Genomic DNA, 13,360 nt, shown 5'->3' with positions numbered 1-13,360 from the left:
TGTAATATCTCCCTCTTTCTCCTACGAAGGCCTTCATAGATACTAACATGGATTTTTATTATTAGTTTTCTGTCAAAGAAAGCTATTGTGCCGGCTTTGTCAGTCCGCACTTTTTCTGTCCGAACTTCTTCTGTCCGCCCTCAGATCTTAAGAATTACTGAGGCTAGAGGGCTGCAAATTGGTATGTTGATCATCCACCCTCCAGTCATCAAACATACCAAATTGCAGTCCTCTAGCCTCAGCAGTTTTTATTTTATTTAAGGTTAAAGTTAGCCATGATCGTGCTTCTGGCAACGTAACAACACAGTCCACCACGGCCGGCTGAGAGTTTCACGGGCCGCGGCTCATACAGCATTATACCGAGACCACCGAAAGGTGGATCTATTTTCCCTGGCCTTGATTATACGCTGTAGCAGCGGCTGTACAAAAAACTTGATTACGCCGGAGAAACTTCGGCCCATTTTTTACTTATTCACGTTATTTTTTAAACATTTGCAAGATCAGTAAGCTTCGTTGCCACCATTCTGTGCTTCAAGAATACATATAATTCAAGTCTATTCTCCTTGTTGTTCTCAACCCACTTGGATGAAGTGCTTCCGTGGCAAACATTAATATGAATAACTATATCGTAGCACTGTTCTTATTTTTCCCCCTTTTCCTACTCAAGTTATATCGAACTATTATTATTATTATTATTATTATTATTATTATTATTATTATTATTATTATTATTCAGAAGATGAAACCTATTCATGTGGAACAAGCCCACCAAAGGGGTCACTGACTTGAAATTCAAGCTTCCTAAGAATATGGTGTTCATTAGGAATTAGCAAGAGGAAGTAAAGGGAAATACAGAAAGAAGATATACAACTTATTAAAAAAGAAAAAAGAAAATATATTAAAAAATAGATCAAAATGTATTAAAATGCAAGAAGAATAGTATTAGGGTAGTAATCCATTGTACCTTCGCTTGAACTTCTGAAATTCCAATTGCACGACTAATATAAAGCCAGGAAAACTATCGACTGTATGTGTAAGACATTTTAAAGACAGAAAACCTGCGAGACAAGATAGGTCTTGTGAATATATTTCAGCCAAACTGTCTCAAAGTGCTTTACCTAATATCTGTATCAATCACTATTACAACGAAGCATAAAACGCCTGTGCCAGCTCGGTTGCGACAACAAAACCTAATCAGCTGCCGGCCCATTGAGAGATGTGACACTGAGCCAGTACAGTAGCAGCGGAGGAGGGAAAGAGACGCAACTAACAGCAGTAGAAGAGAAAACATCGGGGCTGGCCAACTGGCTATTTCTGTGACTACCCAGGCTCTCTGTTTTCTATGCCCTCCCCCCAGGGTTGTTCACTTCGAACGCGTCGCTGCTATTGTTAAGGAATGAGCAAACTACTGAACGCGTTGTGGTTGTTGACGGATCTGCCATTGCAACTCTTGGGGTCAGCGATGCCGCTGAACACGCACTTTCAACAGAACATGGATAATAATAATAATAATAATAATAATAATAATAATAATAATATTGGTTAACTTGAATTTCAAGTCAATGACCCCTTTGGTGGGTTTGTTCACTGTGAATAGGGTTGATCTTCTGAATAATAATAATAATAATAACAATAATAATAATAATATAATAATAATAATAGTTAACTTGAATTTCAAGTCAGTGACCCCTTTGGTGGGTTTGTTCACTGTGAATACGGTTGATCTTCTGAATAATAATAATAATAATAATAATAATAATAATAATAATAATAATAATAATAATAATAATAATAATAAAACAGTCTGAAAGTGCAAAAGAGGAAAAAAAAAGGACAGTAACAAATGGTGTGAGATGGTGCAGTTGCCTGCAGAATGTGCTAATAGTATTAACGAAGCCAGTAGTAACAAGAAATAAAGATTGTACTGTTTGATAAGGAATGTGTACCAGGGTACATTCAAGGAAACTTTTGGCTGAAGCTGATGCCTAATGTCAATGAGGCCACAACAACAAAAAACAATAGTCGCACATTAATGGTAATAGTAGCAAAGGTGATAAATAATAATAATAATAATAATAATAATAATAATAATAATAATAATAATAATAATAATGGAGAAACAAAACCACAGTTTTGTACATGTACATATATTTAGAAATAAATCTGTACAGATAGCTTTTGGGAATCTGTTCCCGAAAGCTATCTGTAAAGATTTATCTTTAAATATATGTACATATACATAACTGTGGGTTTGTTTCTCCATTTGAAGACTTATACTACTTTGAGTATTTTTTTAAATAATAATAATAATAATAATAATAATAATAATAATAATAATAATAGATGAAGGTATACACAATATACCAACAGTATTTCATTCCAGTGGACTTCAGGAACAGAATTCGCACTGTAATAATGACTGAAAAAAAAAAGAAACGTGGGAGAAAGCACTGAAACCAGCAATCTTTCCAACAACTGTACTTAATATCTCCTGAAAAAATGCAGATCCTTAAGAGCCAAATGAAAAATAACAAATGAAATCACGCAACGTAACCAGACCTAAACTTAGAATAAGTTGTTTACAACAACACAGACCAAACAAATCAAGTAATTGTTATTGCAAGCAGTCCATCACACTCAACAATGATCCCCAATGTCATGTTAAGGTCAACCTTGAACTGGTTATTTGGGATCTTTCCTAGATAGTGGCCCCCAAGGGTTTTCGGGGTCGTTATCTAGGGTTAATATTTCTTGGGGGTCATTATCTTTATGATATTTACAGTCTTTCGTTTATGTTTTTACGGTCATCCCCAACGGGCTTGTACTAAACACGCCGCAAAAGTGGATACATAACGGGTTAAAACCATTGGGGGTCACTATCTAGGAAAGATCTGTTATTTCTCCTGAATGTTAATGTAATTTGCATTAACCGCAGACACCAAAAGAAAAATAGAATCCTGATTATGCATCGACAGTTGCACATCTCTCTACAATTATACTCAACTGAAAGCCAAAAATTTCTTTCCACCTATTATGTGTTTCGAAATAAAAAAAAAAAAAATAGTGTAACTGCATTCAGATCGGATCCGAAGCCAATATAAGCTGAATCAACTCTTCAGCAATTTTTTTATATGGGAGATTTTCCTCTTAAAATTTGGCAAAGGTAGGAAACGTTTCATTTCTCAAACGCAAAAACCTAGATAGTGACCCCCAAGGGTTTTAATCCGGTGTATACCCAACTTTGCGGCGTGTTTAGTACGCAAGCCCGTTGGGGATGACCGTAAAATGAAACAAAAGACTGTCCTTGTCATAAAGATAATGACCCCAAGGAAATATTAGTCCCAGCTAACGGCCCCCGAACTTTGCTGGGGGTCAATATCTAGGAAAGATCCCACATAAACATCTGGACACCCATATCACTGCCAGATAGATTTTTTAACAACTCTTCAGTAGTGGACAGTGTGACGTCATAACTCTGCTGAATATGAAGACCAATGATCTAAAATGAAGAGAGCTTCTGCTAAGAGAGTGTAGGCATCAAAGGCGATCGAGGAACTGTCTATTGAAATACAGGGAATCCCCCAGAGGTAGACTAACTCACAATTACACTTATTAGTTAAAGGAAACCCACCTAAAAGCAATTTGGTCTACTCTATACGATAAAGATCTCAGCAGGTTCAAGACATCTAAACAGAGCAATATTCCAGCAATGGCCAAACGGAAGACCTGAAGCTTAATGCACAAATACTATAATCTCCAAGCATGCATGAAGTTGCACAAACAATACTGAGTGAGTATTTAGGCGGCAATGACTCAGCCCACAAGGAAACGCACTTACGCTCATGTTGCAATAAGGAGATGAAAAGAACTCTTTCAATCTCTCTTTTACTTACGTACCTGTTCTATTCCCTCAACACAAGCAAAAACTTATGACAATATTTGCCATTCTATGAGAACCTAAAATACCTAGTACCTCAAAACAATATATAGGCGCTTACCTTCACACTACAAAATAACTTAAAAATTATCCGACATCGAAATCACCAGAGGTTTTACCTTTCCAAATTTTCAACAACCTTCACCCCATTACAGTGCCGTAAATCCTGATCGATTGAGAACCAAACAAGGACTCTCAAGAAATAGTGTCGCGGTCATAACAAAAAAATATTGACATCTGGAGGCAACGTGAATGAAACCGAACAGCTACGGAAAAGTTTGATCAAATATAGTACTAATGACAAATGTGTCACCCTCAGTATTTTAACATGCTCTTAGTAGACAACATTCTAAGCAACAAAGCGATGTATGGAACTGGTAATTTATGACATTTGTTAAAAAAAAGTTTATGACTGTCGAAGGTAACATCAATATACTGATTTATTATCTTAACTGTTGTCTCTGACCAAGATTTGCCACAATAAACATGATCATTCAACGTATTACCCTAATTAGCATACATGGCGCGAAGCAAGTGTCCAACCCATTTTCCCTTAATTACTTGAATGATTCAGGCTATCCTGTCCTGTTGGTTTCCCATGCAAGATGTACTTAAGGACGACTCCAGCTTTAATAACCATACTGAGAGAGAGAGAGAGAGAGAGAGAGAGAGAGAGAGAGAGAGAGAGAGAGAGGTTTAAATAGCAGACTACGTGCTATGACTCAAGGAAGAGACAGAAAACGTGAGCATGTCACCGCTGAGTTATGCGACTATGCGTTTCAGTTCCCAAGTAACATTACAAAGTGTTCACACGCTCTGGATACTATACGCTATAGTTATAGCTTTAAAAAGATCGCGCAATCCGTAACTCATCTCTCTTTCTTCCTCCTGCAGGATTTACACGAGTGAGCAAAAGCCTGAGCATAGGGGTATACGCTACTGATTACACACCGACGCCAAAAGAAATAGACAGCGACGTCTCTCATGGTAACCCTGTGTACCACTAGGAGGGTAAAGTACGATTAAGGACGTGCAAAAAAAGAGTGGGTGGGCAAGCTGAACAGTTGACACACTTGCGTCTAAGCTGTTCTCAGTAACGTGAGAACGAAAGTGAAAGATGCGTTGAAGAAGACGCCGGTCCTACGCAACATTAGAGCTCTTTCCACTCACTTCTCGCGCGTTTGAAATGCAACGGTCATTGCTTCTCATCCCTGACGTCCTTATATCGCGTTTCAGTCTTCTGGCATGAATTAATACATAGCTATGAAGGCTAAAATAAGTCAACAAAAGAAAAGCAAATTGCGAGATGAATCTGTTATTCATATTCCTAATAAATGACGAGCAGTTTTCCTTGTCTATGAACTACATACACATGTGATGGTAAGATCCCACTTCACTTCGCTTCCATTCATTTTAAGCTCCTTTCACGCGATGATAGCGAAACTGACACAAGCAAATAACTTAAAAGTAGGGCTTCAAACTACTACTTTTGAAGGCAAGTTTTTTTTAATGTAGGTCGGCACTACATAAAAGTCACTCATTCAACGACCGTTAGAAATTGAGAAGCTGAAGCAATATTCTATGACATTCTCGTCGGATAAGTAAAGATACTAGAATAAGTATTTGCTTCTCTGCAAGCAACCCATAACAGCAAAGTGTAAATGCCGAAAGTCTTGGCCATCCGTTCTAGGGTACGCATAACTATTGTCTGCTGTCACGCGTCGTCAGCTGTCATAATCTACAAGAAATAATAATCAACCAGTGTCCCGAACCACCTAGATTCTTATATTTGAATAATATATATATATATATATATATATATATATATATATATATATATATATATATATATATATATATATACTATAAACTTGGCGAAACAACATTGAGACAACATTGTTCTTGCTAAATAGGAGACGAGAAAGTAATAAGCCGTGAAAGCTCTTCCAGGATAATCCCTCAGACACCGCTAGTGTTATCTGATGGCGTCTTTGTAAGAAACTGGCCTATTAAATAGAAGTGCTTCTTCTAACACTTCAGAAAGTTTAAAAGAGCTATCTAATACAAGGCTTTTTATGACTGTGTACTGACTAACTATGTACCATCATAAACAAAACTAGGAAAACCTCGCAGTTGCACTATGAATCAATTGTTAGGAGAGGGAATGTAAGATGGAAGAAAGAGAATATGAAAGGAGGTACAGTGAAAGGAACGAAAAGGGTTGCAGCTAGGGGCCGAAGGGACGCTGCAAAGACCCTTTAGTAACGCCTACAGTGCACCGCATGAGGTGAAGTGAAGGCCCTACTCACCTACGGAGAACTACTTTTATGGAACATAATGTAATTATTGCACGCTGAACATTTGTACAATTATAAAAACTTGATTATTAAGTGCTGTATATGAAAACAATTTGTAGAATGTTACATGAAAATTCCTAAACACAATATTAAAATTAAAGTGCAACGTATTTCGTACATTGGATGTTTTAAGTAAAAAAAAAAATAAATAAAAAAAACAAGAACGGGGACAATCAGGAAAAGCGTACCCAAACATCAGAGACTTGTTTTGCACCGAAAACAGAACAAAATACATCGTCCCAAAGTTCATCTTTTTTTTTTTTTGTCTCTTAGATTAATCGTGATTAAACACGAAGCAGCTGAATCAGCTCAGTCTCAGGAAGGTGGTGGGGGGCCCCTCCCTGACCTGATCAAGAGAAGCGATATTATGCCTCGTCCAGTGTCTTGAAGATTTGAGCAATTCGGGACACAATTTCCGCACATAATTCCAAGATATTGAGCAGGACGACTAAAATGAATCCCAGTTACAAGGACTGGAATGGAATATAGAGTTTAGGCCAAGCACTGGGCCCTGTGAGGTTATTCAGTGCTGGAAAGGAAATTGAGAGTTGGTAGGTCTGAAAGGTGTAACAGGAGGAAAACCTGGCAGTTTTGCACTTTGAAATAATTGTTAGGAGAGGGTGGATAGCAAGATGGAAGAAAGATAATATGAATGGAGGTACAGTAAAACGAATGAAAGGGGTTGAAGCTAGGGGCCAAAGGAACGCTGCAAAGAACCTTTACTAATGACTACAGTGCAGCCCGTGAGGTGTACTGAAGCATTACCCCCTACGAAGCCCAATTATAAGGGTCTTACCTCACTGCGTTACACAACCTGGCACACACACATACACACTTTGTGCTGTACCCTGAAGAAGTGTATATCAAATACACGAAAGCACAAGTAGTCACGTGATCCTTACGAAATAAACAAAATGTGGCACACGATTACCCTGAAGATGGAGAACTGTCTTTATTAGAGACATGAAGAGACAGATAGATTTCAATAACATAAGAAAGCAACCTATTCACGTTGCCAGGTGCTCTAATAAACATTTATGAAGTAAGTGCGGAAGCCATTACTCTTCCTCATTGCTGGAAATTGGGTAAAACTGGTGGTAAAACAGCCTTGAGTTCAGGGACAAATTGACCACAGCCTGTCAGTGGTCAAGCGGAACGAGAAGGGCTTTCAATCTGAATGAGTCACTGTGCCCTATTCTTGGGTATGATATAACCCTGACGATACAAAACAAGAAAAGCAAAAAATGCGCCGAAGTTTCTTCAGCACAGTCGAGTTTTCTGTACAGCGTATGATCAAGGCCACCGAAAATAGATCTGTCTTTCGGTGGTCTCGGTATAATGCTGTATGAGCCGCGGCCCGTGAATCTTTAACCAGGCCTGTCCAATATCGTTGCCATTTGGACGATTATGGCTAACTTGAACCTTAAATAAAATAAAGAACTACTGAGGCTAGAGGGCTGCAATCTGGTATGTTTGATGATTGGAGGGTGGATGATCAACATACCAATTTGCAGCCCTCTAGCCTCAGTAGTTTACAAGATCTGAGGGCGGACAGAAAAAGTGTGGGCGGACAAAGCCGGAACAATAGTTTTCTTCTACAGAAAACTAAAAACCAACCAAGTTTAGTTTGATCATTGTAGCCCTATCCACTAGACTCCTTTTCGTGTGTCCTTTTACAAAATATATACACAACTGTGCTACGATTAGACTCCCAAGAGACTGATGAGAATTTCACGATGGATTTCAAGTCAATTATAATTTTCTTAGCATTGAAACAACTCACTTCAACTGCAAGCCTACTTAGTACGAGTATTACCGAATTATGCCTGATAAACGCGGCTTATACGTTTAATAAAAAGTTAAAACAAATTTACAGTAATAATAATGTACTGCTAAGAAAAGTGAGTAAAATCTCAGTCAAAGATATAATTCTACTAAAGAACCAATGATGGTATAAGTTGCTCTGATTAACAATGATACGATTCAATTCACCTAACACATCGGTCTAGGAACGTTGGTGCCTTATGAACGAAATGCCTTTGCCTCTATGGGGACAACAATCTAACAATTATTCGTGCTTAAAAACAAAATAAATTTAATATAATCTTTAGCCGCGTGATAGTTTATAGGGATATTGTGATGAATACCACAATAAATGCATTTGTGCGCACTAACCAAATGATTATTACATAAGTAAGATTAAACGATAAAAGGAGAAACGGTGGAATGAAAGGTGTCAAAATAAACATACAATACTATAAAGAATGAGTTCCGGTGAACTAGCTGGAGGAAGCGTGTTCCTGTTGTCATTTTAACGAGCACTTACACTTCCACGGCGCAAGTTGATGAAACTAAAGAATAGTTTTAAAAACATATCGTATGTTCGATGAATGTCGGCCGAGGAAGGCAAACAAATCTGGCCTTGCTTTTCTGGAAAAACAGTTACACTAGAGGGGTTTTCAAATTTTCATAACGGCAGAATTGTTTCTTGGATAATTGAATTTAAGAAAATTATTTTTAAAAAACCGTTAGGCCTACGTGTGGAAATCAAGGTAAAGGCAAAGATCACGAGGATGACTTTCTAGCAACCACTTCCTCTCATGGGAAAAGGAATATGAAAAGGGCCCTCGTAGTACAAGAACATTTAAAACCTGACTTATTTTACAACGTCTTGGTTTTCATTATAGATATATATATATTATTTTTTGGCAAAAATACAGGGTTTGAGGCTAACATCACATAGTCCGCCCGTTTCGTTATTTGAATAGCAAGACGAGCGACGAATATGCTTTCTTTTCATTGTCTGGCATCAAGGGAGTGAAAAACTTCGGTTGCCATTGGTCTCTTGGGAAAAGAATCATCCATCGATTTTGAGGCTCTTCCTCCCGCTATGGGGGGACCATAACCTCTCTGTTTAAGATTAAAATATTATCGTTTTCATCATATTTGAAATCCTTACGTTATAACCTCATTTTTTTAACTTGTTAATAATGATGGGCTGTTGTTGTTCGTGGCGTGAGCATATTGCCAATTGTTTTACGTTCGTAAGGCTTGTTCTTAATAAAGTACTTCCCATCATTCCCAATACAATTCTCTCTCTCTCTCTCTCTCTCTCTCTCTCTCTCTCTCTCTCTCTCTCTCTCTCTCTCTCTCTCTCTCTCTCTCTCTCTCTCTCTCTTATACACACACACTACCATATCATTACAAAATACTCACATTACAAGGATGCAATGTTCTTTTTATATATATATACATTTTAATCACAGATGGTTTGAAAGGCGTAACAGAAGGAAAACCTTGCAGTTGCACTATGAAACAACTGTTAGAGAGGGTGGAAAGTCAGAGGGAAGAAAGGATTTGAGCGGAGGTACAGCAAAAGGAACGAAAGCGGTTGCAGCTAGGGGCCGAAGGGACGCTGCAAAGACCCTTACTAATGCCTACAATGCTCCACGTGAGGTGCACTAACCCACTACGGGGTGAACGAAAACCAGTTCTCTAGCATTCAACGACTCGGCGACGCAAGCTGGTCATTTTAATTCTGGTACAAAGTGACGTCAATTCCCGAAAAAATTATGACTTAAAAGCAGACGCATTCGAACAACAATGACAGACGAAAACTCTCACTGCAAAACAAATAAATGAGGTCAGGAAGAACCCGCTCAAATTCACTGCGAAAAAAAAAAAGGCTTGAACGCCATTTGGTAGTAAGGGAAGAACGCCTCTTTGCACCATTAGGAAGCATGGGATGTCTCTCCTTCGTCCCTTCTTTCACTGTGCCAAGGTAGTTTTTCTTCTCTTTTTGGGGGGATAATTTTAGATGGGAAAGATGATAAGAAAGCCTGAAACCAGACACCCCTGCGAAAACGCCATAACAAGAATTCATAACAGGAATTCTACTCCGCTCTCCAAGAACTTATTAATCATTATGATGACGCTTCTGCAAAGCCGATAACTTTTTCCCTCAAATAATAATAATAATAATAATAATAATAATAATAATAATACACACACACAATAATAAATAATACGAAAAACAAGGCGACCCTGCAACGAGGCTATAATTATAATAATAATAATGAAACATGGTAACCTGTAACAAGGCTATAATATCGAGAGTTAAAAGCCACAGTCGTGTTAAAAATATTTTATGTACAGAGTTAAAAACTTTTTAACTCTGTACATAAATATTTTCAACACTACCATAGCTTTTAATAATAATAATAATAATAATAATAATAATAATAATAATAATTACAACCAGTACAAACGTTTTACTAAAAGCAAGTTAAAATTAAAACCCGTAAACGAATATGACTCGCGATTCACTAAATTCAATTGCAAGCAATCTTAAAAAATGCATTTTCGGTGGTCCTGACCATACTTGTTTAAAGATGGCCACAACTTGCGAACTGTGGAACATAACGAACTGTAATTCAGGATCAAAACTGTTTTCAGTGCACTTCAACAAGATTCATATTTCATTAAACTGGCTATCATATCCAGTTAAGTTCACTCTAACTCGGGAATATCACCGAAGGGGAATTATAATTGATAAACTATACGACACCTGGGAGATCTGAAATGCCCGTAAGTGTACCGACCAAGGCTATAGACTCACCATACCGTATGTGTATACATACATATATATAAATGTATATATATATATATATATATATATATATATATGAATACTGTATATATTATATAATATATATATATATATATATATATATGTAAATATAAAATATATATATATATATATTTTATAACGACAAAATCCACTCACGCTCCATTTTTCGTGATTATTATACATATATATATATATATATATATATATATATATATATATATATATATATATATATATATATATATATATATATATATAAAGGAAAACCCATGTTATTATTGGTAGAGAGGCAAAGTAGTCGTGCTGAGAATGAATGGGTGTACAATTACTGAGAATGACATGAAGTTTTTTCTGGAGAAACTGGACACAGTTACTGAGAATGATATAAAGTTTTTGTGAAGAAACTGAAACGTGTGCAGAAGTGGATCTGAGACTCGAGTACTATGCTCTGTCTTCAGGGCTGCTCTTTATGAGTGTAACTTTATGAATGGAGTGATGCAAGACCCCAGAGAAAGGATAGTAAATGTTCATGAATGTTATGGGGAAAGAGAATACGTCGGGAATGGAGCGTGGGATAACTGACATTATCAGACGACACAGCGCTGACTACAGACTAGTACAGAGAGTGATGGGAAACTGCAGAAACTCGTAAAGGAGTCCGAACGTGTCAGCAAGAGGAAACAAGTAAAGAATGCGCCGAAGTTTCTTCGGCGCAAACGAGTTCTCTAAAGTACAGCCGCAAGCGTATAATTAGGGCCACCGAAAATAGATCTATCTTTCGCTGGTCTCGGTATAATGCTGCTCATTGAATTTGAACTACTGGTCGGTGGTGGCCTATCTTATATCGTTGCCAGAGCAGATTATCTTGGCAAATAAAATAACAATTACTGAGGCCAGAGGGCTGCAATTTGCGTTTGATGATTGAGGAGGATGATCAACATACCAGTTTGCAGCCCTCTAGCCTCAGTACTTTTTAAGATCTGAGGGCGGACAGAAAAAAGTGCGGACGGACCGCAAAGCCGGCACAATGGTTTTCTTTTACAGAAAACTAAAATATGAGTGAGCAAGAGTAAGAGAAGATGTAGCAATTCATGTTAGTACAGATGGTGGAATAATGGAAGCGACTGATTGCATAAGTACTTGAGATTAAATATAACGGATGAAGGTAGGATGAGAGAAAAGTCAGAAAGAAAGGTAGTGGGGTTGTGTACTAACGATTTGGAAGAGTCTTGAACTGACTTTAGAAGGTAAGATTGGAATGTAATAAGAAAACGATGGGCTAATCTTGTAAAAGAAGTGTAGATGTTGAAGGCAAATGAAAAAAATAAGGTTAAGGCTGCTGAGATCACCTGTTTGTGCAGAATGTATGTAATAAGAATTGATATGGTGAGAAATAAGGAGATATGTAGCAAAATAGGTAAAGAGGTTGCCATAGGTGAAAAGATAGATCAGAGTACATTTGGAGATGGTTTGGTCATGTGGAGAGAATGGCCAATGATAATTAATGAAAAGTGTATAATTCACACCTGTTAGAGGGGAAGGACCTAGAAAGGGTTGGATAGATGGGTGAATAAGGTAATTGACTAGCAGGGCCCTAATGTCCATGAAACACGAAAATGTGTGCAAGACTGGGGTTAATGGTACAGTGTGTGTTGGGGGTTTAACGTCCTGGTAATGAGCCTTTTGTGTAGGAGAATGAACCGGATAATATTGAGGAAGCTTTGCTGCACAAGAGGTTCATATATGATTCAGCAATATAAGATTTAATGTGAGTGACCATTGCATTTTTTTACTCGGGAACCATCTGCTCTCAGAGTAAACAGCTAATGGCGGAAAAATGGCGGAAATATAGATAGATATATATATATTTATATATATATATATATATATATATATATATATATATATATATATATATATATATATTAGAATAATAATAATAATAATAACTGCACATCTACATAACTGAGCTTTTCTTTCCCCTCCTTGAACTCGAATGTACTATAAAGTTCATTTTAAACCTCCCACTGTATGCGATCCTTTAACCATTAGAACATATATGGTTACATATAATTAGAGGAAGAGACGCTGTTTTTTTAGGTCCAACAGATCGGACTGGCGTTGTTGCCTAGATGAAAATTTATCTCGAATAAACACGGTACTACTGCCAGCATCTGGTTTGCATCTTAACTCACTCCTTGTGTTTGCAAAGGTCACTGACCTTAAACTTTTTTTCTCTAATTTTAGAATAAATAATGGATAATGTTCAACTGGATTTCTGGATATATCTGATAAATTATATTCTGGCTGCATGCATATGCATTTCGAATTGTCGACATATTATGAACACACAAAATTGCTGACATAAGTTTTTCAAGTTATAATACAGTTTTACATTGACAATAATGGGATGACACACACATAAACACACACATG

Source organism: Macrobrachium rosenbergii, chromosome 51 (assembly GCF_040412425.1).
Source record: "Macrobrachium rosenbergii isolate ZJJX-2024 chromosome 51, ASM4041242v1, whole genome shotgun sequence".
Lineage (NCBI taxonomy): Eukaryota > Metazoa > Arthropoda > Malacostraca > Decapoda > Palaemonidae > Macrobrachium > Macrobrachium rosenbergii.
Note: the sequence above shows the minus strand (reverse complement) of the source record.